This window comes from Manacus candei, unplaced genomic scaffold (assembly GCF_025592945.1).
Source record: "Manacus candei isolate 608988 ecotype Guabito, Panama unplaced genomic scaffold, ASM2559294v1 h1tg000014l, whole genome shotgun sequence".
NCBI lineage: Eukaryota > Metazoa > Chordata > Aves > Passeriformes > Pipridae > Manacus > Manacus candei.
In genome coordinates, this window is record NW_026138062.1 from 9,441,318 (window position 1) to 9,462,821 (window position 21,504).

The 21,504-nt window shown below is 37.1% G+C and overlaps 1 long non-coding RNA gene across 4 annotated transcripts in view; it reads right to left on the reverse strand.

Moving 5' to 3' along the window:
- The window catches only part of LOC127467607 (uncharacterized), a 40,512-nt gene extending 30,955 nt beyond the window's left edge, over nt 1-9,557 (reverse strand). For 3 of the 4 annotated variants that reach the window (XR_007903213.1, XR_007903212.1, XR_007903210.1), the window contains exons 1-3: nt 9,479-9,557; nt 9,336-9,380; nt 5,237-5,372 (exon numbers count right to left, since the gene is read on the reverse strand). This is a non-coding gene — a long non-coding RNA (uncharacterized LOC127467607). The remainder of the gene's footprint in view (nt 1-5,236; nt 5,373-9,335; nt 9,381-9,478) is intronic. The other variant, XR_007903211.1, reaches the window with a different exon arrangement.
- Between the last annotated feature and the right edge of the window lie 11,947 nt (nt 9,558-21,504).

Below are 21,504 nucleotides of genomic sequence, written 5' to 3' on the forward strand. Positions count from 1 at the left end.
CTCTGGGGAACTGGAAAGTTCCACCAACTATGTAAACTGCTGTAGGCACACAGAGATCATGCTACTAGATCAAACCATTGAATCAACAGCCCAACTGTAACAGATGGTAGGAAACCTGAAGTGGACTAAAGTCGAGTGACCAAACAGATAAATTTCAAAAATAAATTTATCCTTTAATACCAGATAGTTTATAGCTGTAACTTGTCCTCATTAACACAACCAGTCTTGTTATTTCACTTGTTTAGCAAGAGATGAAGGTTGTCTGCTTGAGACAGAAATGCCCTGCCCCAGAGCAGCAAGGGGCTCTGGGCTCAGCCTCTTGCAGGACTATGAATAGGTAATTTTCCAGAATTATGACATGAGATGGAAAAAAAGGAAATGATTTTCCTTTGGGATTAAATAATGATATATATTTTCCTCTGAAAAGGCACGTTGAATTATCCTGGATAAACTAGTATTCTGACCAACTTAGTCTACCTGTTCTTTTACTGTTTAGAAATATGGAACAAGATTGGATCTGCAGTGGCATAATTTTTCACATTGCCGTGACTGCTTTGTGCCGTATCTTGTTATTATCATGTTCTTCATTAAGTTACATTAGTCATCTGTTTCTGAACCAGCCTGTTGGGTTCTACTAAATAATTTCTCAATTTCTCCCTATAGAAATTCAATCAAAAAATATGTTTTCATTACCTTAGAAAGAAATCTGATGTTTAATCAGAAATAACTAATCTTGAATTTGGTAAGACTCTTTGATTATACAAAGGACAAACCTCTCCTTTGGTTCAAAATAAACTGGTCTCTGCCTGACAGTGATGAAGACAGTGCCTTTCCCTCTTTATCCTCTCACAGTGGTGAGATACTGTTATTAACGGTGAGATACTACTATTAACTGTTAGTTACAAGCAGTTTTACTCTGAAATAGATGGGAGTCAGAGATCCCTTCTGCCTTTGGTAATGTTGTTTCATAATTATTCAACTGAGTATTTTGCAATTGCTGAGGAATACCTTTAGTGCCAGTAGCTCGGTGTGCAGCTGCAGTGTGAGCTGCAGGTTGAGCTCTGGGTGTTAGGAGCCTGAGACAAGAGGCCAGGAGCTGGTACCAACCCTTTGCAGAACAAAGGGACCTGTGGCACCAACCAGGTGACTGAACACCCAAAGACACAGCAGGAGCCGAGGACTCAGCTAGAAGACAACGGATTTTCATGCACACAGACTGTGAGAGTATAAAAGCACAGAAAGGCCTTTGTTCAAGGTCCCTCCCCAGAGGCATCAGCTCAAGCTGTTTCTGTGTCACTGTGCCATGAATAAATTGCCTTACAGAACAAGACATCTGAGACTCTGTTATGGGAAACCTGGGGTGAAGCTGGTGAGGAAACCTGGTCTGGCTGTGTGAGTGTGGGCTGTGTAGGGAGTCAAGTGGGGCACCTGTTGGCTCACTGGAGCCACTGGCTGCAAAGGGGCCTCGGTCTCAGCAGTAAAGGTCTCTGGTGGTGGGAGTGTGACTGCCAGAGTGGCTCCTGGATGGTCAAAGAAGTTTCCTTAACACAGCATCATCTAAAATTACAGTGAGCTTTTATGACCTACATAATTTGTGATCTACACGCTTACTTTGTTGGGAAATTTGTCAAGGAGAAAAGGATCTCCAAACCAAGACAATTAATCTTCTGGTAAAGTCAGTCTGTTCCTCTCCTGTATAGGTGTCCTCAGACTCTTCTCATCATTACTAAATATGTGAGCTGGTTTAGGATTATTCTTATTTTCGAATCATGCATAAATCTTAAGCCAATCTGCAGATCCTCTGCTCTCTGAGGTAAAGTGCTTCCTGCTAGTCCTTCTAGTGTTTTTCATTCACATGGTAGTGGATTCGTTACCATATTTCCCAGGGAACATTTACAGACTGATAGGCACCCTCTCAACAATTGCAATGATTTTTAGGGAAATTAAACTTTGAGTTGATCTTGCTTTATAGCACCATTTAAGCTTTCTTTGTTTTAATCAGTCTTCCAAGAAAGGAGGGAATTAAGACAGGTGACTGTTTTTAATTCGCAAAATAGCGCTTAGATACTCACCTCCTGTAGTTCAAAAAAAAGAAACAGGTATTTTGAAGACAGAGTCACTTTGACTAAAGGAACAATCCAAGACTGCTGAATGTGCCTCACTGGTAATTTCAACAACTGGAAGCCTAGGCTGTCTTACAAATGTGAAACTAGCTAACATTTGTCATGCTATGTTTCATTCTAGTTTAATTTGTTGTATTTCAGCATTATACATCACTGCAGATGATTTTGAGCTATAAAGTAATGTGCAATGATTTGAAATTATTTGGGAAGGGATTTTATAGTAAAAACTTGTTTCTTTCTGTCACACAATGTTACACAATATGAAAATGTGAAGTACATTAATGCTGAAAAACCAATATAGTATTTTCTGCAGCTCAGGCATACAGCTAGAGCAGAGCCTTAGGCCACCTTCAAGGAATATTTGCCTCAGGCATTTCTCATGTTATTGTCTGCTGTTTGACAATGAGCGGTTCAATGCCTGATTGTCATGAAAAATTGTAAGTATTGTAATTACTTAAATTCTTTATATCCTTTCTTTTGCATTTGAAAAGCATTACTGAATTTATTCAGCTGAAAGGAAAAGACTAGAGCAGTTGTTAACAAAACCAAAACATAAAGCCTAGTTTTTCACCTAAACTGTTTCTTGAACTAAACTCTTGACCAGTATTGGTGTTGAAAGTGTTAACAATTTGTCCTCTTTAAAAATCATAGGAAGATAAAATTAATGTTAAAACTGTTCCTTAACAATGTTCAAACACACACAAAAATTTACTGACATCTTTTCATCCTAAGAAAATATTAATTAGAAAACATATATTTATATAAATATAAAGCTACTATAAAACAAGTTAGATCTAAATTTATATGACCTGCACATTTTGAATTAGATTTGAAAGTTCATTGCTGCAAAATCAGTATTGCATATGATTTATGTGATATGGACTATTTTGATCTATTATTTTAAAAAGGAAAAGTAAAGATTTTAAATTTGAAAAAGGAAGAATATCCTTTACATTTCCAGTCAACCTGAATGTAAATGGTTTGCTTTGCTGGATGCTATGATATGGTAAAGCTGCCTACTTTTCTATAGCTTTTCTAAATGAAGCATAATTTCAAATACTGTGTACCATTTTGAATATAATTACAAAATTGTGGAATGAAGGTTTGAAAAAAATATATTAAAGGACAAGAGGGTTGATTTGCATATTGTGCTGTCAAAGGAACTCAAAATTTAAATGGTTGTAAAGAAAACAATGTAAATGCATTTAATTAAAAGATTCATGTGTTAGGATAGTAAAAGAATATGTATTTTATCTAGGATTATTTAGCATCTTGGTTTTTAGGAAAATAAATTAAGAAAACAAAGAAGTTGTTTGTTTGTTTGTTTGTTTGTTTCTAAATTGAGAGATAGTGAAAACATAGCTAAGACAGAAAAATACAAACCCACAGATTAGAAAGAATTGCTTATTACACTAGAGAGAAGAAGTCCTGAATGATATTGCATCTTTATTTGTAGCACTGGTATTCAATTTAAAGAGATAATTTGGAGAAGATAAAGACTAAAAGAAAATAAGAGATGATGGTTTGCTGGAAACTTGACTATGAATCTGCAGTCAGGCCTGCACCACATACCCAGTAATGTTCCTCATAAAACTAGCAATGAAAAATTCTTTAACATACACCATTATGTTACCATTGTGTTACCAGATAAAATTCTCAGATAAAAATACTACCATGGATCCTATGACTGTTACAAAGAGAATAATAGTGATAAATCAAAAGGAACCAAGAAATAAATTGCAAAATGGTCATGAATTTGTGCAGAGACATAATTGAGGGTAGGCAGGAAGGAGACATGAGTAGCACAACATTTATAATTAATAATCTTATAGTAAATAAGGTTACTGATTAATACTTTTTCCATGATTCCATGAAAGTCTAATGCCAATTTTTGCTCTGATATGATATGAATATCATATCAAACACCTTGATGAATTCAGTTATTACATGGACACTGAATAGATAGCGGAAGAAGAGAAACTTTCAGAAATGAAAGACGCTTACTCAGCATGACGATATATTTCTGGAAATAAAGATATTGAAAAAAGAGATAGTGAAGAAATCTTTTATGACTGGTTGATGTCTTTGGAGATGGTAGAGACTCTGAAAGAAAACTGCAGCATGTATTTGGAGGATCTCTATACAGACTGTTCAAAATTCCAAGAGCAGGAATTAGGGAACAAACATGCAATATTATTAGGAAGATGAAACGAATGAATGATTAGATTATTACCCTACAAATGGTTAGGTATCTCTAGAAGACTTGTAGGTGCTTTTAAAAATCCAATGCCTCGTACCTAATCAGTATTTCAAGCATTAATCAGAGGGAGGACCTGTCACTGATTCGCTTTACGCAAAAGGCTCATTACAGAGGATGATTGTAATATCAGAACTACCACTGAGATGTACCAGACTAAAATCTGAAGTGTCTTGTCTGCTAGAGCAAGAAATCAAAGCCTGTGATTTCATTAATCTATATTATTAACTTTTTGTTCTAACTGCAAGTGGTTTTGTACTAGAAATATAAACATAATGGGGGAATATTTTGTTAGAAGTAGATTTCATAAAAATGTACTCCCTCTCACACAATTTAAACATTTTAAATAACTTTAACATGTATTTTAAGATATTAAGTTTTTTCTATGAGGTCCATTTATTCTTTTGAAAACTTGGTAAAGGTGTATCTAGCCATTCTTGGTACAAGACCCACAGAAAACTCTGGTGGTTTTATTTTATATTTTATGTGTATTTTTTTCAGTGTCCTATGCAATACAATATATAAGGATTCCTAGAAATACAGAGGATTCCACTCTCCTTGTCAAATGCCACAACAGTAAATGAACAGCTAATTTTCTTCTTATTTTCTTTCAGCCCAACTTCAACTCTCTTTTACAATTATGTCTCATCTAAATTAAAAGATAAGAGTTTAAATATAAAGTTCTTTTCACTATAATCGGAATGTTCGTATATAGGGTGTGACTGGCATGGGATGGAATTAACTTTCTCCACAGCAATGCTTATAGTGCTGTGCTTTGTAGCCAGGATTGATATCACACGTGTGTTTCTGTTATTCCTGAGCAGTGCTCATATAGTAACAAGATTGTCTCTCCTACCATTCCTCACTCCGGCTCCAAAGTCATGTGGGCTGGTTGTGAGCAAGACCTTGGCAGGAGACTTATCCAGGATTGCTGATCCAAACTGATCAAAAGGTTATTCCATGTCATACGATGTTGTTTTCAGCAACAAAAGCTAAGAGAAAGGAGGAGGAGGGAGGTATCTGTTATTAAGGTGTTCATATTCAGAAGTAACTGCTACAAATGCTGAGGCCCTATTTCCCAGGAAGTGACTGGACATTACCTGCTCTTGGGAAGTACAGAATAATTTTTTTTGTTTTCCTTTGCTTCCATGTGTGACCTTTGCTCTTCTTCATTAAACTGACTTTATTTTGATGCACAAGATTTTCATTTTATTTTTTTCCCCGTCCTGCTCAGGAGGAGACCCCTATAGTGGCTTCTTGGGCACCTGGTAGCCATTCAAGGTCAGCCCGTCACAGTCCTTGACCAAGGTGGAGTAGTTGAAAATTTGAGACAAGGACAATAATTGGGAGAGGTAACAGGCAAAACATGAATTGAACGCTCCCAGAGAGCAGAATAGTTGTGGGGACTTTTTTTTTCTTTGTGATTATGATGAACAGACAAGGGGTGAAATGTGTGTAACTTGTCCATCTTTGTTGTTGTGATGATGTTATTTTGACTTCGGTGTAGGAAATTATTTTTGGTAATCTTACATAATTTCCATGGCAATGTTTTTGCTAGTGCAGACATTATAAGAGGGGCTTTTGTGAGAAGACATCAGAAGCTGCCTCCATGTCAGATAACAAATTCCCTCTGGCTCCAAGACAGCCTTACTGCTGGCAAAAGATGAGCCTATCAATAATGTTGGTAATGCCTCTGTGGTAACATATCTAGAAAGGGTAAAAAACAGGAGAAAGCAGTGGGAAAATTTGAGAGAAATGGTCCTGCAGACGCCAAAGTCAGGGAAGAAGAATAGAGAAGAGGTGCTACAGGAGCTGGAGTAGATATTGCCCTGTAGCCCATGGAGCAGACTATAGCGAGGGAGGGTGTTCAGCTGTCATCCATGGAGGTCCATGGTGGAGCATATATCCACTTCCAGCCTATGGAAGACCACATGCTGGAGCAGGTGCATGTGCCTAAAGGACACTGTGACCCCATGGAAAAAACAGAGCAGGTGTCATTACAGGACGTGGGAACCCTTTGGGGACCCAGTGTGTTCCTGAAGGACTCTACCACATTGAAAGAACCCATGCTAGAGCAGTTCATGAAGAACTGCAGCCCGTGGGAGGGACTCACGGTGCAGAAGTACATGGAAGACTCTCTCCCATGGGTTGGGGTGTCACACTGGAGCAGGGAAAGAGTGTGAAGAGGAAGAAGGAGCAAAAAAAAATGTGTGATGAACTGACCATGACCCCCATTCCCAGTTCCCCCTACACTGCTCAGGGGAGAGGGAAGAGGTAAATGAGTCAGGAGTGAAGTTGATACTGGGAAGAAGTGGGAGGGAGGGAATTTGGCTTTAGATTTGTTCTTATTTTTCACTATCTAAAATAAAATTGTGCTAATGCTTTCTTAACTATTTTACCCCATATTTGCTTTATTTTTACATATATATTCTTAGATGAGCTATCATTAGACAAATGATGACTGTGCATATGCAAATACTGACAGCTCACGTTGCAAAGAAGAGTGAAGGTATAAGAATACATGAGAAACATACCTCACAGTTTGTGATTTCATATGCTGAACTGAATCTTCACCTGCTTTAAATCAGCTCATAAAAGGCTATGTTGCAAATCTTTGAACTTCTCTGACTTACTACTCACATATACCTGTCTTAATCACACCAATGGTTCATGACCAACTGAAAGACCAAACTGTGTGACAAGTAAATCTATTTTTCACACTTATTTTGACATGTTAGTAATTATATTCTTATAAATTTAATAGATAGCCAAGAATTTAAAAAAAAAAGTCCTCAGCTTTTTACAGAAAAAAGTAACAAGAATACATATATATTACAATAATGCATCTGAGCAGTTTTTGAAGAGGTAGGCTATACAATTACTGTATCATAAGAGTAAAAATGATGTGAAGGAATTAGAAACAACTCTCATGGCCATAGGGGACATTATTCACACAGAAATATTTTCAAGGCTATAACTACTGTGCAGAAACAGAGTCTGAATATTCAATTTGAACTGCTATTCCATCACTTCTGTCAAAAGACTAGGTATATTAGCCTGATGGTATACATTTTATGTAGCATCATTTCAAATGCTGCAACTGATCTAAAACATTTGGAAGTGGTTTTGAAGTTCTTAAGCGATTGAGAACACACCAATTCTGGCAGATGTAGAGTTGTTCGCTGTTTATCATAGCACTGATGCCACACAGAATTAATAACACTTATAATTTTTGTTATCTGCAATGCAATATTTCTTCATTGTAGCCTGTAATTTTGTTGCAGTGGCTAATGTTGTCTTTCTTTTTGTTCAATAGTTGGATAAGGCTCTATCAGTAAAAGAATATGGTAGCCTTCAAATGGAAAAAACCGGCAAAGCTCCAAGTAAACAAATGAATAAAAAAAAAAATCTCAAGGTAAGGTACTGGTTTTATGTTGGCTTATTCCCTCATTGACTTAATTTTCAATAGACTCACTGCACTTCAGACTGGAGAAGTATTACAATTGCTGTAGCCAAGTATAATGTCACACCCATATCAGTAGAATGACATAGATTTACAAAGGTAAGGATTCACTTTTGATCATATTTCTGTTGCTACAAGCTTAGGTTATTAGCCATAACCTAATACAAACTCCTGTATTCCTTAGAAATACTTAAAGTCACCTCATCATGGACTGCTCCTATCTGCTTTTTGTCAACCTATGAGAACGAAGAATCTCTGACAACATGTTTCATCACCATGCAAAATGAAATTTGCTATTTCTGTTTCCCAATGTGAACCTAAGAGCTGTCAAACTGTATTCCTATCCTTGCTTCTTTTATCTATTTATTTGCACTGGGACAGACAAAAACAGTTACAGAGAGCACAGGAGAGAAAAGCTAGGAGAGAAGGAATCACAAATGGAGTTAATATTTGAAAAATTAATTATCTTTTCTTAAGAGATGGGTAAACTGAATTAAAAAACAAAGATGTATCTTTCATCATTAAAATTTTACTTTTAGAATTAAAATCAGAATTCACATTTTCCTTCCTGTTCCTGACCATTTTCCTGTTCAGCTTCTGAACAGGAGTCATAAAATCATGGAATATTCTGACTTGAAAGGGACCCACCAGGTACATTAATTCCAATTGCTGACCCTGCACAGGACACTCCAAGAATCACACTAAGTGTCTGTGTCTGAGAGCATTGTCCAAATGCTGCTGTGACCAATTCCCTGGGGAGCCTGTTCCAGTGTCCAAACACACTCTGGCTGTAAAACCTTTTCCTGATATCCAACCTAAACCTCCTCCAACTCAGTTTCATGTTATTTCCTTGAGACCTGTCACTTGTTATGAGGCTGCAGAGATCAGTATCTTCCCCTCTGCTTCCCTTCAAGAGGATGTTGAAGACCACCATGAGGTCTCCTCTCAGTCTCCTCTTCTCCAGACTGAACAAACCAAGTGACCTCAGCTGCTCCTCATACAGTTTCCCCTCCAGACCCTTCACCATCCTCGTGACCCTCCTTTGAATGGTCTCTAATAGCTTAATGTCTTTTTTATATTGTGGTACCCAAAAACACAGTACTTGAGGTGAGGCCACACCAGAGCAGAGTGGAGTGCGACAATTGCCTCCTTTGACTGGCTGACAATGCTGTGCTTAATGCACCCCATTCTCTAGGCTTTTGAAAGCAGAGAGGAAACTAAGGCAGCAAAAATGCAACTGATGTAAAAGACCTTTGCCTCTTTCCCCTGCTTTCTCTACAGACCGATTCAGAAGTGGAGTAGAGAAGGAGGCAGAGAGCAGTCATATTTCAGTTTTTACTTGTGAAGAGAGATGTTACAGATTGTACATAAGGCAAGAGAAGTAGCAAAAAAGGGATTATTTAAAATAGAACTTAGATGAAAATACATCATAAATATACTTCAATATATCTTACTTTCTCTGCTTCTACGAAAATAAATATCTCAGACTTACCGTGGAATCTTCCCCCTCCTGCCCTGCACTTTTGACATGTACAGGCTGCCATTAACAACAGAGTATTAAAAGAAAAGCTGTGAGAAGTGTTGGTGAAAAAAAAAAAGAGTTGTTGAGGGAAGCATAGGAAGCAGTGACACTACAGTGTGAAACAGGAGCTGGTAGTGATTCCAGGCTAAAAGAATTCACTGTCACCACTAGCTGATTCAATCTCTATCTTCCTTCTGACTTTCAAGATGCAGCAGCCTTAAGAAACTACAGGAATTTGTAAGGACTGCATTTGTGAAGTCATAGTATGAGGTGAAGACTGGTGGAGCTGGAACAGGGACTTGGAAAGGAAAGGAATGATATGGAGGGAATAAGTTCTAGGCATCAAAACAACATGCTCTGTCATTACTTAGAATACGGTGTTGTATTAAGACGGGAAAGAAGCAAGGAAAACTATAGAGACAAAGCGTAACAGTTTCTAGACAGGCTATGACTAAGTTCCTGTCTTTATAGCAATAATTTTAAACCCTTACTAATATGTCATAATAATTTCTTTTTTAGGATACTTTGATTTAAAAATTAAAAAGTATCATTTCTCCCCCACACATAAAAAAAAAATACTTTAATAGGAAACTAAGAATGAATATGTTCCAAACATGTATACTTGAAAAAGAGTTATTGCAAGAATCATTGAAGGTCCTGGTTGCTCAAGCTACTAGTTGCCCCATTGTGTCCTCCACGGCTAAAATAAGTCTTCACTTGCAGTTGCAGGCCCATGAGTTTCAGAGTTGACAATGAGCTTAGGAGAGAGGGGAGAGGAAGATGTGGGAATATGGACAGTCAAATCATAATTCTGCCCTATCATGAATCCTAGCAATGCTATTCTGTAATGAATAATAAATACCATACCTGAATCCAGACTGGATGCAGATTTTTTTGCCTGTCAGGAAATAAAAAGTTGCTGAGCCAAAACACAGTCTACAGAAACAGAAAACCTTTTTCTAGGTGGACAAACTGTGTGTCCAGAATACTCAAATTAAAGATAAGTTTTACATTTAAAATAAGTAGTCCGTGACTACAATGAAATTTGAAAGAATTTGAAAACAGTGACTTGTGCCAAATGTGTTTTAGGATAAATGAGTATTTTATAATTTCTTTAAGTGGAACATTTCAATGTCAGTATGTTCCCTTTTGAAATGGAACAGAACATTTTGATGGCTCAATTTAAAATTATTTTCTTCTGTGAAATGTACTTCACATTATACAAAAGAGCAGAATTAAACATAATTGATCATCTTTTACGTAAATGCATTCTTTTTTATTAACAATAATTATTTTACATACACTGTGAAAATCCAATAAAATTGGGTTTTTTTATAATATACAGAGAAAAAAAAATTGAGCCCACAGAGTTTTATAAAAAAGGGAAAACTGTTTTCTGTTTGTTTCAAATTTATAAAAAATAGTCATAATAACCCAGAGCAATTCTTTACAGCTGTTACATTCTACAACATTCAAGGAACACCATGGAGCCTAGTTAGTTCTTCAAGCCTTTGATCACAGAGTAAGTAACACCAGTTTCCAAGAGCTACCCAGAAAAATAAAAACACTAAAATAAAAACACAACCTCAAGGAACAAGTGTGCTGGCACAAAATTTATCCTGGGGCAATCAACTGCATAAATGTAGCTAAAAATGTGCCATCTGTGAAGGAGTTTGTCCAGTGGAATCAGCAGCATTTCTCTTACAAAACACACAATTGCTTCAAGATGTGATTGTAGGCAGGTAAATTCAGGATAAATGAAGCAGTTGCCAGCCTGTTATCTTGAAATGTCTGAAATGGTGACTACATTTTGTGTGGGAGGGTTTACTACAGAAGCCGTAACACAAAGAAGCTTCTCGATGCTTATTCCAGTGTTCAAGTGACTTGTTTACTCCTGAACAGATGGTAGTGCAACCACAGTGCACATCAGCTGACACCTTTATTGCCCTAATAAGTAACAGGAAGAATCACCAACTGGTTTCTATCTTGTTAACACAGCGGGATGTGCAGGCTACAGTAAATGCCGCTAAGTGTCAAAGATATCAAACTAGATGGATCCACCAGGAGTGCAGCAAACTAATCTTTCTGGTTGTGTTGTCAGAGCCCTGGACTCCTTTGCATCGCTACTGGATAAAAAAGGAGTATGTTTATCTCCTTACAGGTCTACTGATCCGCAGCATTTTTTATATTTACATCTCTTAAAAGTAGCCTTGATTTTTTTTTTCCTGATTTTTCTTTGCTTTTACAGGGTTATATAGTATAAATGACTGAACTGGGGATCACAAAAGTTGTGGGATCACTGCTTGAATGGGATCTGTTCTTTGAATTACACCAAAATAAAGGATGTTAAGGTTTGTGGCATAGGTATGCTTGTAGCTCTTTTGGGAGTTGGCAGACCCAGTGGAGAGGGGTATGATAGTATTTTGCCACAGTGTGGGAGTCCACCATGGGGTCCCAGGGTGTAGCCAGATGGGGACATGGAGAAAGGTGCACCCGTAGAGCCATAAGCAGGCTGAGGGGTCTGCACCTGCTACAGATACCCCAGTCCTCCTGGTTTGCAGGAGAAGGAAGGTTGAGGTTCATTTTAGAGCCCTTTGCACTCTGCCATCAATGAGGATTTTCTGTATAAATGAGATAATTCAGGCTTCTATGTTATTAAAACATTTACTAACTAGCAGTGGATTCATAACTCCATCTACAAGGTGTGTTCTTTGGATCCAGAACAAGATTTGGGACATCATGGTTGACTTTCGAGAATGCATCAAATGTTGCACTGCTTAGAAACAGCCTATAGTTGCTGGAATACCTGTGTGGGCATGTTTGGTCCCCATTTTCACTTATTTAACTTAACAAAATAACTTATATTGGTTTGCACTACCTGTTTCTGCAAAGGTAGCCCCTGTCCAGCAGCAATGGCTGAAGCACAGCAGCCTCCCAAAACTAATAAAATGTATTTGGCTTATTACATGATCTTGTCCTCTTAAATGTACAAAGGTAAAAGATTTTAGGAGAAGAAAATGCAAGCAAATGTCTCCATTTAGTCTCTACAAAAGATGTGACCAGGGCCACATATACACTGTTTGCATCGTGATTGCCTTCTGTCTAAAGGTATCCAGCAATCCATGAGACCCTTTTCACATACTGCTTTTCTAGCATCTATCTTTGTAGAAATGAGGCAGCAAATATAAAACAATATGTAATTTCTGGCAATGTGTATGTCTGAAACTGTCTAAATATCTATTTGTATGATTATTTAATGTAATTGTTTTAAGTCCATTCAAAGGTAATTGAGTCAGACTAATGCCATATGCTGTAGTTTTCTGCTCAGCTAAATAGCAGGTACAGCACAGTCTGTGGTGATGTTTGCTTTCTACTGTCACCTTGCCAGTATCTCATCTCTGAAGGTGCATTATTGAAGATATCTTTTCTCTGACACTGTCAAAATACAGTTGTTTGTTTTTTTTTCCTTTTTACTGTTATTAAAGCAGCAATAAAAACATAAGGAAAACAAATTATGGCAACTGTGAAAGTAAGATTTCCCTCACAGGTGAAATCTGCCCCAGAGGAATTCCAAGCACTGAAACCATGTTAAAATTACTGTGTGCATCAAGGGGGAATATTTAGTGCTTTTAAGAATAAAACTCTATTCCAGAAACAGAGATTTATAGGCATGTCCAATTTTACGTGTTATATATCTTATAAGTGAAGAACATCAGCATTGTCACCAAGGCAATAGATAAAAAGTTCTAAAAAGATAAGTATTTATTGAATCCGTTAAAACATGAACTGCAAACAAAAGTACTGTTGTGATGTCTAACAGTGTTCCAACCCATCATTAGGTGGCACGATGTTTGGTATAAATTCTCACTGGGCTGAACAAAGATACCAGACATGTCACAGAACTTTTCTGCTTTTATTGTGCAGTCACCTTAATTCTGGCAATAAGCGTACTATTTAGATTCAAATGTGGTAGCTAAAAAGCCCTTGAATTTTACAGTACACTTCAATAAGTTCTCAACTCCAACAACAAACTTCTCAAAGGTGCTGGTGGCTCACAAGCCACAACACACTTCCATGAGCTCCACAGTCCCATAACCAACTTCAGTACAGTGTACAGGGTAGAATATGATAGCCATGTTTGCCCAGACAAAGCAAGGGAGGAGAGAAATAAAGGTAGAAAAAAAAGAAGGAGAACAAAGAAGATCACCAGTCCTTAGATCCCACGTTGGTCCTGTTGCTGGGATGATCCAGAGCTGGGGCAGTAGGTTTCTTCCAATTCACCATATTCACTGATTCTGTGATAGTGAGACAAAGCAAGGAAAGAGAGGAAAAAGACTGAGGGAGCCCAATCTGCTTCCTTCTACAGTTAATCTCGTGCACACCTCTTAGGTAAACTAGATTTTTCACACTATGTTGTTCACAAATGCACAGCTAGCCCTTTGAGCCCTCCTTCAGGAAGGAAGTCAGGGTGGTGGGAGGGGAGGGGATGGACACAGGACTGAGAACGAGTCTCAAGATGGAGCAGGAAGCTGGCTTAGAGCATAGCTGCCCCACCTCCATGGGACCCTCTCCTCTAATCATACCTTTCTTGTCACAACGATCAGAATGTGTTAGACAGAACATACTCGTGCCTGGTCCACCACAAACATGCTTCGCTTTATGCACCAGATTAGGGATGCTGATCTCATGCTGACATTTTCCTGAACTTAGATGGCACTGTTTGACCCCAGGAAGCTTCTTGCTCAAAAGGCAGAGAGCATTCTAAAATTTAATAACAGCAGTGATATTTTCCATTTAATTAGTATTGCTGAAAAAAATCAGAAATGGTATTGGCAGATTTCAGTTGCAATATATAGTACTATATCCTCATGACTACTCCTTAAAAAGCAAAATTGTGTACTTCTATTTATCTATTTGTTTTTACTGAAGCACATCTCACATTTACAAGTTGCAAAACACTATGCTTTTATTCCTTCTACTGTTAGTATAGACACACTTCTGGGGCTTGCTGACATCAATACTTGATTTTCCATAAAACCACACAGGGTCTTTAATTTTGCAATATTACTCAAATGAGAGAATCTCTTCCAGAAACCTCATTAAACCTATATGCATTGATATCCTTCTGCATGTATTTCTATATAGGCATACCTTCAGGATGTGCTTTGTTTTCTTTTCATTAATACAATTTATTGGAAGGATGTCAGTTTTAGACAAAGACGATACACTGACGTATGTATATAAAGTATATTTTAGTAATTATTCCCATCTGAGCAACTTGCCCACTGTTATGAAATATGCTGTCTTTGCAGAATGCTTGCACGGGACTGGTAGATTGGACACAGTTTCTATAGGAGACATGTGTCTTTATGGAGGGTGAATTTTAAGGTATCTCAGATGAGCCTGGAAGCTCTGTTTAGATGACTGCATGAGGTCCCTAGGTGGTTTGTAAACAACATTGCTGTCTAGGACTCACTGATCATATTATTTGGAATTCCAATTCAGAAATTATTTTCTAAACACCAATGAGTCACTAAAAGTCAACAGAAATATATCCAAGTGTCAAGTAATATTCAAACCTCTAAAGATCTTCACAAGAGTGGAAGATACTGTGTGGGCACTACAGGTTGTCTGAACAAAAGAGAGAACAAGCATAATAAAGACCGGTCTCTTCTTTCTACCAGCTGGCAGTTTGATAAATCTCTCATTTGGAACTGGTATTAGAAGTCAGGTGAAGCATTTGAGGTGGGAAAAGTAATGCATCATATAAATAAAAATAAAACTCTCAGCATCTGACAAAAAAATGCATGCAGTGCAACACTTTCCAGTCACAACTTTCAGTTGTAGATTCTGTTAGTAGAGAAATGCCTAAAGACTTTTAGCCCTTCACCTTGCCACAGAAAATAAAAATGGCTTAATTCATGATAGAAAACATTGGCATCTGAAATCATAACTTTCTCTCAAGAAAGCATTATTTTTAATGCAAAAGAAAGGCAGAAAGCAGCTGTAGGGTTGTTTAGTATTCTAAACTGACTTGCCCACTTCAAAATGTCTGTTCTAAGTGAATATTTAGTAGCGCAGCTGGCATTGTTACTGATTGAAGAACTCCACTTATCACATTGAGCATCTTACTTTCCTGGAATAATATCTCTCAGCTTCCTCCTCAATTTATCCCCCATCCAAGCTCAAATTTCTTTTTTGTTTGTTTTTTTTTTCCTTTTTTTTTTTCTTTTTGCTTTTCCCTTTTGTTTTCCTTCCCTCCCTTGCCCCCCCCCACCTCCCATTGTCTTCCCCCCTCTACTTTAACTTCTCCCTCTACTTTAACTTCTCCCTCTTCCCTTTCCTCTTCCTTTCATTTGATTTTTAACAGCTCTGAATATTTACTTTCCAAATAACAAAAAGAAAAAAAAACACATGGAAAACAGACTTAATTAAATTATAACCATTAATGTATAGAAAACTTTTTAATAAGAGAAACCATGTGCAATGTTTTAGGGACTCAAATGTAATTATTTCTCTGCAAACAGAACCTCATTGTTACAACAAAATCTGAAGCAGTAGCTACTGTAGACAGGGACTTCACCAAAATGTGATAGTTTTTATGCATTTGAAAGTAAAGTATTTTGCTTAGCCTTGAGGTAATAATGGTGATGGAAACAGGTATATAGGTTATATAAATCTAGAAGAGACAGCAAAGTCTGGATTCTTAGAATATTAAATAACTTTCTCCAAAAGGTTACTTTCCAGTAGGTATAAGGGAAAAATATTTGTCAAATCTGTATCATAATGGGGCTTTTTCATGCTTAGTTAGTAGTGCATCATACCCTACTTATTCTGATGTGTTTACATTCTTAACTGTTTCAGAATGCTGCTCTCCCTTTATCACAAATCATATTGGAAATATTATTTGTATTTACATTGAGCCGTAAAAATAAGTAGCTAAATAAAACCATCAGAGACAGCCCTATCAGCAGATACATGTTCTGTATAGGTAAAATATACATGCAGTACAGCAACCTGCAATTTAATCTTTTAATTTCAGATAGAAGTTATCTCAATTCAGAGTTTTTATAGATGAATATTTTCTGTTAACTTCAGTGTGAAAATAATAAAAGTACCAAAATGCAGCATGTTGCCAAGCTCTAAATGTTGCTTAAGTTTCACAGACAACTTAAAGAAAAAGTTTTCATTAAATATTTGGCAACTCAACCAAAACACATCCTTTTCTGCATGATAATATACTGCTTGAGTACAGTGAGTTTTACTTCAGAAAAAAGCAAAAATATGTCTAAGCCTTCACCTATACTTCAGATGCGACTGCTAAAAAACCCAGATTCTTCACAAGGGACCTGAGGTACTTGCTGTGCCCAGCTTCTGTATGGAATTTTGTTCTGTATAATAGCATGGTTACAGGTACAATAGGTCTTTGATTTTAGAAGTGTTCCAAGGAGCTGCCTTTCAAATATTCTTAATTATTATTAAAACCTTCTCAACCTTAATGTAGAAATGACAATCTACCCATCCTCTCAGATAATCATTTTCTTTTGTAAAGTGGAATCATGGGATGTAAAAAACTAAAATCAATTGCTATTTTGATATGAATTATTTTAAGTAGATACTTCTTTTCCAAACCCTGTTAGCTGCTCTTTTAGTTTCTACGGGAACAATTTCATTTTAGTAGTAGATGTTTATTTAGTGCAAACACTGAACTTGAAGGGTGGTTAGAATCTACCGATTAATCATAAACGAAATACAAAGAAAAATCAATGTGTGCAGCCTTTATGGATACCTTTTCTGTTTATTTACTCTGTTGGGTGCTTAGTTTTGAAGGTGAGGAGGTGTGTCTTTTGTGGATCCATTTTATGAATCACCTTCATAGGAGAATTAATTTTAGTACTGTGGTGTGGAAAATAGGACTTCCTTTCAGACAAGAGAGGAATATTGATTAGAACTTTTCCCTAAACTACACAGCTATGTGCTTTTGATTACAGAATTCTAATCTAAAATCCATTAGTTACGTGAGTAGATCTGTGCTTTAGTTTGTACAACAATACCGAATGCTGCACTTTCTCAGAGGCAGAAGATTCTGTTGACAAAAGTGCATTTTACTTCAGGGTGAGACTGGAACACAAACAATTTAAACTGCTTATTTTCTTGTATTGCTGTTTTCTTTTCTTCTGTTTTGTTTTTCATTTTTACCAGGTTTATCTGTGCACTTTCTGTAGTGACATCGAAAAAACAACAGTGTAACAAAAGAATTATTTTTTTTTGTACATATGTAAGAAGAATTTCTATTGTACTTTGCAAAGTTATATAGGAGTTTGAAACTAGAAAGCAGAATAATAAAATACAGGAATCAAAGTTTTCAGTAGCTAATGAACTCAAAAATCAGAACTCTTCTCCAAAATTTCAGCACCAGGGCAGTACTCCTGCCACCCATAGCCCCCTTGGGGAGAAAATATCATTGCTTGTTCTCTTGGGTGCTCAGCACCCACAGGCTGTGACCTACCCTGGTAATGGTAGTTGTGTCATATGGACAGCCCAGATGTGATCCTGGCTCAGGATGCTCAGCAAAGACAATCCTGAGGATGTTCAGCAGACAGAAAGGGCTGTGGTGCAGGGAGGTGCTGGGGTGGGAGGGTGGCTCCAGAGGACACTGTGACATTGAAGAGGCCTAGGAGAACCACTGTGCCTAGGAGAACCACTACTTTGTCCGTGAGCTCAGGTAGCGCAGCAACAGGGAAGTGCTGAGAGTTTCTGGAGCAGGTTTTAGTGTGTATGGTAGATGACAAAGCTTCCTTGGGGACACAAATTCAGGCTAACTTGAAGTTTGCTGCAGCACACCTGCCCACAGCAGCAGTGTGCACCATGGGGAGGGAGGGAATATAACTCTCAACCCACCAGTGCACACTAGTGACACTGAAATACCTGCTGCTCCAGCAACTGGAAGTCTTGACTGTTTAATCCCTTGTGTGGTCAAAAATGAAGTCTTAGCAGCATTTCTTTCTCTCAGAACATTTCCTTTGCTTCAGAGCAAGAAAAGCAGGAGTAAGACAGCCAGGAGGAGCTGTGTATGTAGACGGAATGGTATAAATTCAGCCCACATTCTTCTTGGGGCCAGGGTGTAATTCTGACTGGCTCATCCATCTTGTTTTGTTTGTTTTGTTTTCTTCTCCAGCTTCTCTGTGATGACAGTTCAATTCCACCAGGAAGATCAAGGGACACACAGTGTCATTGCAGCAACGTGACTCACAGAAGCCCAACTATATATTTTGGCTTGCTGCCTGTCCTCACCTGGTGTTTGAGAAATCTCTCAGCCACATATCTCCCTGGCATATCTCTGTTCTGCTACCCACCATTAGTCCCAGCTCTGAACAAGTAGAGAACCCAAGGAGGATGGCTGGGACACAAGAGCCCTCCAGCCTGTGTCACCTATGGGCAGCAGGGTCTGGAGATACGCAAGTGAAAATTCATGCTCCTGCATGTTGGTATGGATGAGGAGGACCCTGTGAGACCTGGGCTGAGGGCAGGCCAGCAGGCAGAGTAGCACTGTTAGGGTAGTGTGCAGGCTTTGCTGACAGGGTCCTTGTGGAGGGCTCTGCAGTGTGGGGTTTGAAAGGAGGAAAAAAAGGCCAAGAAATAGATATCCTTTCCTGGAAAATGCCCAGAGATGCTGTTGATACTCCATCCCTGGAAGTGTTCAGGGCCAGGTTGGATGGGCTTTGAGGAACCTAGTCTGGTTAAAATGTCCCTGCCCATGGCAGAGGGGTTGGAACTGTATGATCTTTAAGGTCCCTTTCAACTCAAACCACAGTTCTATGATTCTAAGTGGGAATAAACTAGCCTGTACTGAAATTCTGCCTCCTGTGGATAGATTGCTGTAGGTATTTATGATAACTTAAACAGATCTACATAAGTTTATGTCTGAGGTCAGGTACTACTAAAGTATAGCAATAAACAACCTGGTTACATTCGGATCCTGTGACTGGTGGTTCCCCACTGACTAGAATATTCTAAAATTGTGAGCTACAGACCTTCAATAGATAGCAAAATTCACTGTTATGCTGTGACTTACTTTTCCAGACTAATTTCTTTCATGGTAGAATTTATCTTTAGGAAAAAAAAATCCATGAGCAAATGGAAGTTTTCTGATGAAATGAGAGGTTAAAAATAATTTGTCCTATGTCACAGTGAAAACTGGGGGAAACTATAAAACTCAAGAGATTTTATAATTTTAAATATGAATGTATGTTTTAAAGATACAGTTGCTATGTGTCTGTAGAAGAAAGCAATAAGTCACAGTTTTACTCATTTAAAAGACATGTAAAATTTTTAAAAGGAAAAAATATAAGTTTGTTGAAAATTCTCTACTGTTTGCAGGACAAAAATCAGTTTCTACTAATTACTGGAATCTGATAAGACTTTTCTAGGCCTAGTTCTGCAATAGGCTACTGTAAGAGAGAGCCAACTAAGATAAATGGACTGTAATTGGAAAAGATAGATAGGCACCTCCAGAAGGCAATTACAGCATGCTATAACTGACCTCTAAATTTGATCAGATGACTCATTCTTATAGGTGATCATTTTGATCATAAATAAAAACATGGATGAATAACTTAGGTTTAGGGATTTAGGTACCTAACTATGAGACATTTCAATTCAGAAAAAATAACCATGTCTTTAGACTGATATGATATGTGAAGTTTAAACTGTTAGAAAAGAAAAATACATATAATCTTAAATCAGTCAGCTAGTAAAATGCTTTTGTTTATATGGTACTTGAAGTAGGTTGATTTTTAAGAAACTTTTACCTGCTTACTTTCTACTCAAAATTTAAACTATGTCATCTAATTCTCCTACTGAGGAAAAAAAAAATCTTATTCTGAGCAAAAAATAATTATAGATCTCACACATACACAGAAATTCAGACATTAAAATATATATCTTGATTTCCAATCCTGCTTGGTTCTAAAGAGCTCAGTAGCCAGTAGAGGAATGATTTTTCTTTGAACAAAAAAATTCCAATCTTTAGATCTTCCTTGTACAGATGAGCACTATAAACAATCAGTAGAGACTATTCTCTGATCAAAATACTAAATTGGCACAGAGATACCATAATTCTTGCATTTCTCTCCACGTACTCTTAAACCTTAGAGATAATGGAAAAATATTGAAGAAAAGTTATTTTAAAATATCATCTTTTCAGATAACAGATTGATCTCTTCAGCTGCATGAGCAGAATAACATTAATAAGATCTTTTAGTTTTAAGTTAGATTAGGAATCTGCAACCTCTGTGATTCTGATCAGATACATAGATTTGGAAACCATAATACCTACATACCATTCATCTTTGTCTCCCAGCCTTTACCTTCCTGTAATTGTGAACTAAATAGAATTAATCAGAAAACTCAGAAAGAAAATTCATACTGGGCCAATGTTAGTATGCTGTGTTTTATTCTGTTTATTGAAATACTGTCATCTTCTTTATAATATTCTTCTGACATTTGTGAATCAGTGCTTACCACTAATACAAGTAAAACTACTAAAATATAATGTCTTTGATTTCAAAGCATTCATATGTAAAACTTCTCATTGTCCAGATGTTAATCAGTTTTTAACCTTATTGGCATTTTACTCTATTCCAAATCAAGATTATCCATTCCATTTAAACATTTATCTAAAACTTTGTTTCCTTAGCATTCTGTTGACTCGAGTGCTTGTTGCTGGGTGAGGGGTGTGTTGTTTGATTTGGTTTGGTTTTATTTGCTTCCGTTTCATACTTTTTACTTTGTTGATTTTATTTTAGGTGAAGAAAAAATAATAGAAGGATAATGTTTTTCAATAATGTCTGTAGCCTCTTGCTAGAACACTACAAAAGCTATTATTGAAACAATTCTGATTTCATTGTTTTTTGACATATGTTTTTCCGTAGTTTATTTTTACGTTACTGAGAATATTGGCAGGAATGTTTCTTTCTGGTTATTTCTCAGACTTTATTTTTTTTTCTTTTAAATTAATTGGTTACTAAAAGTTATTATTAACCTTTCTATTGTTAAGATTCAATTCCTGACGCACAACCAAGTTTTCTCATTAAAGTAACCAACTGGACAGGAACCAGTGTCCTGATTTTGGCTGTGA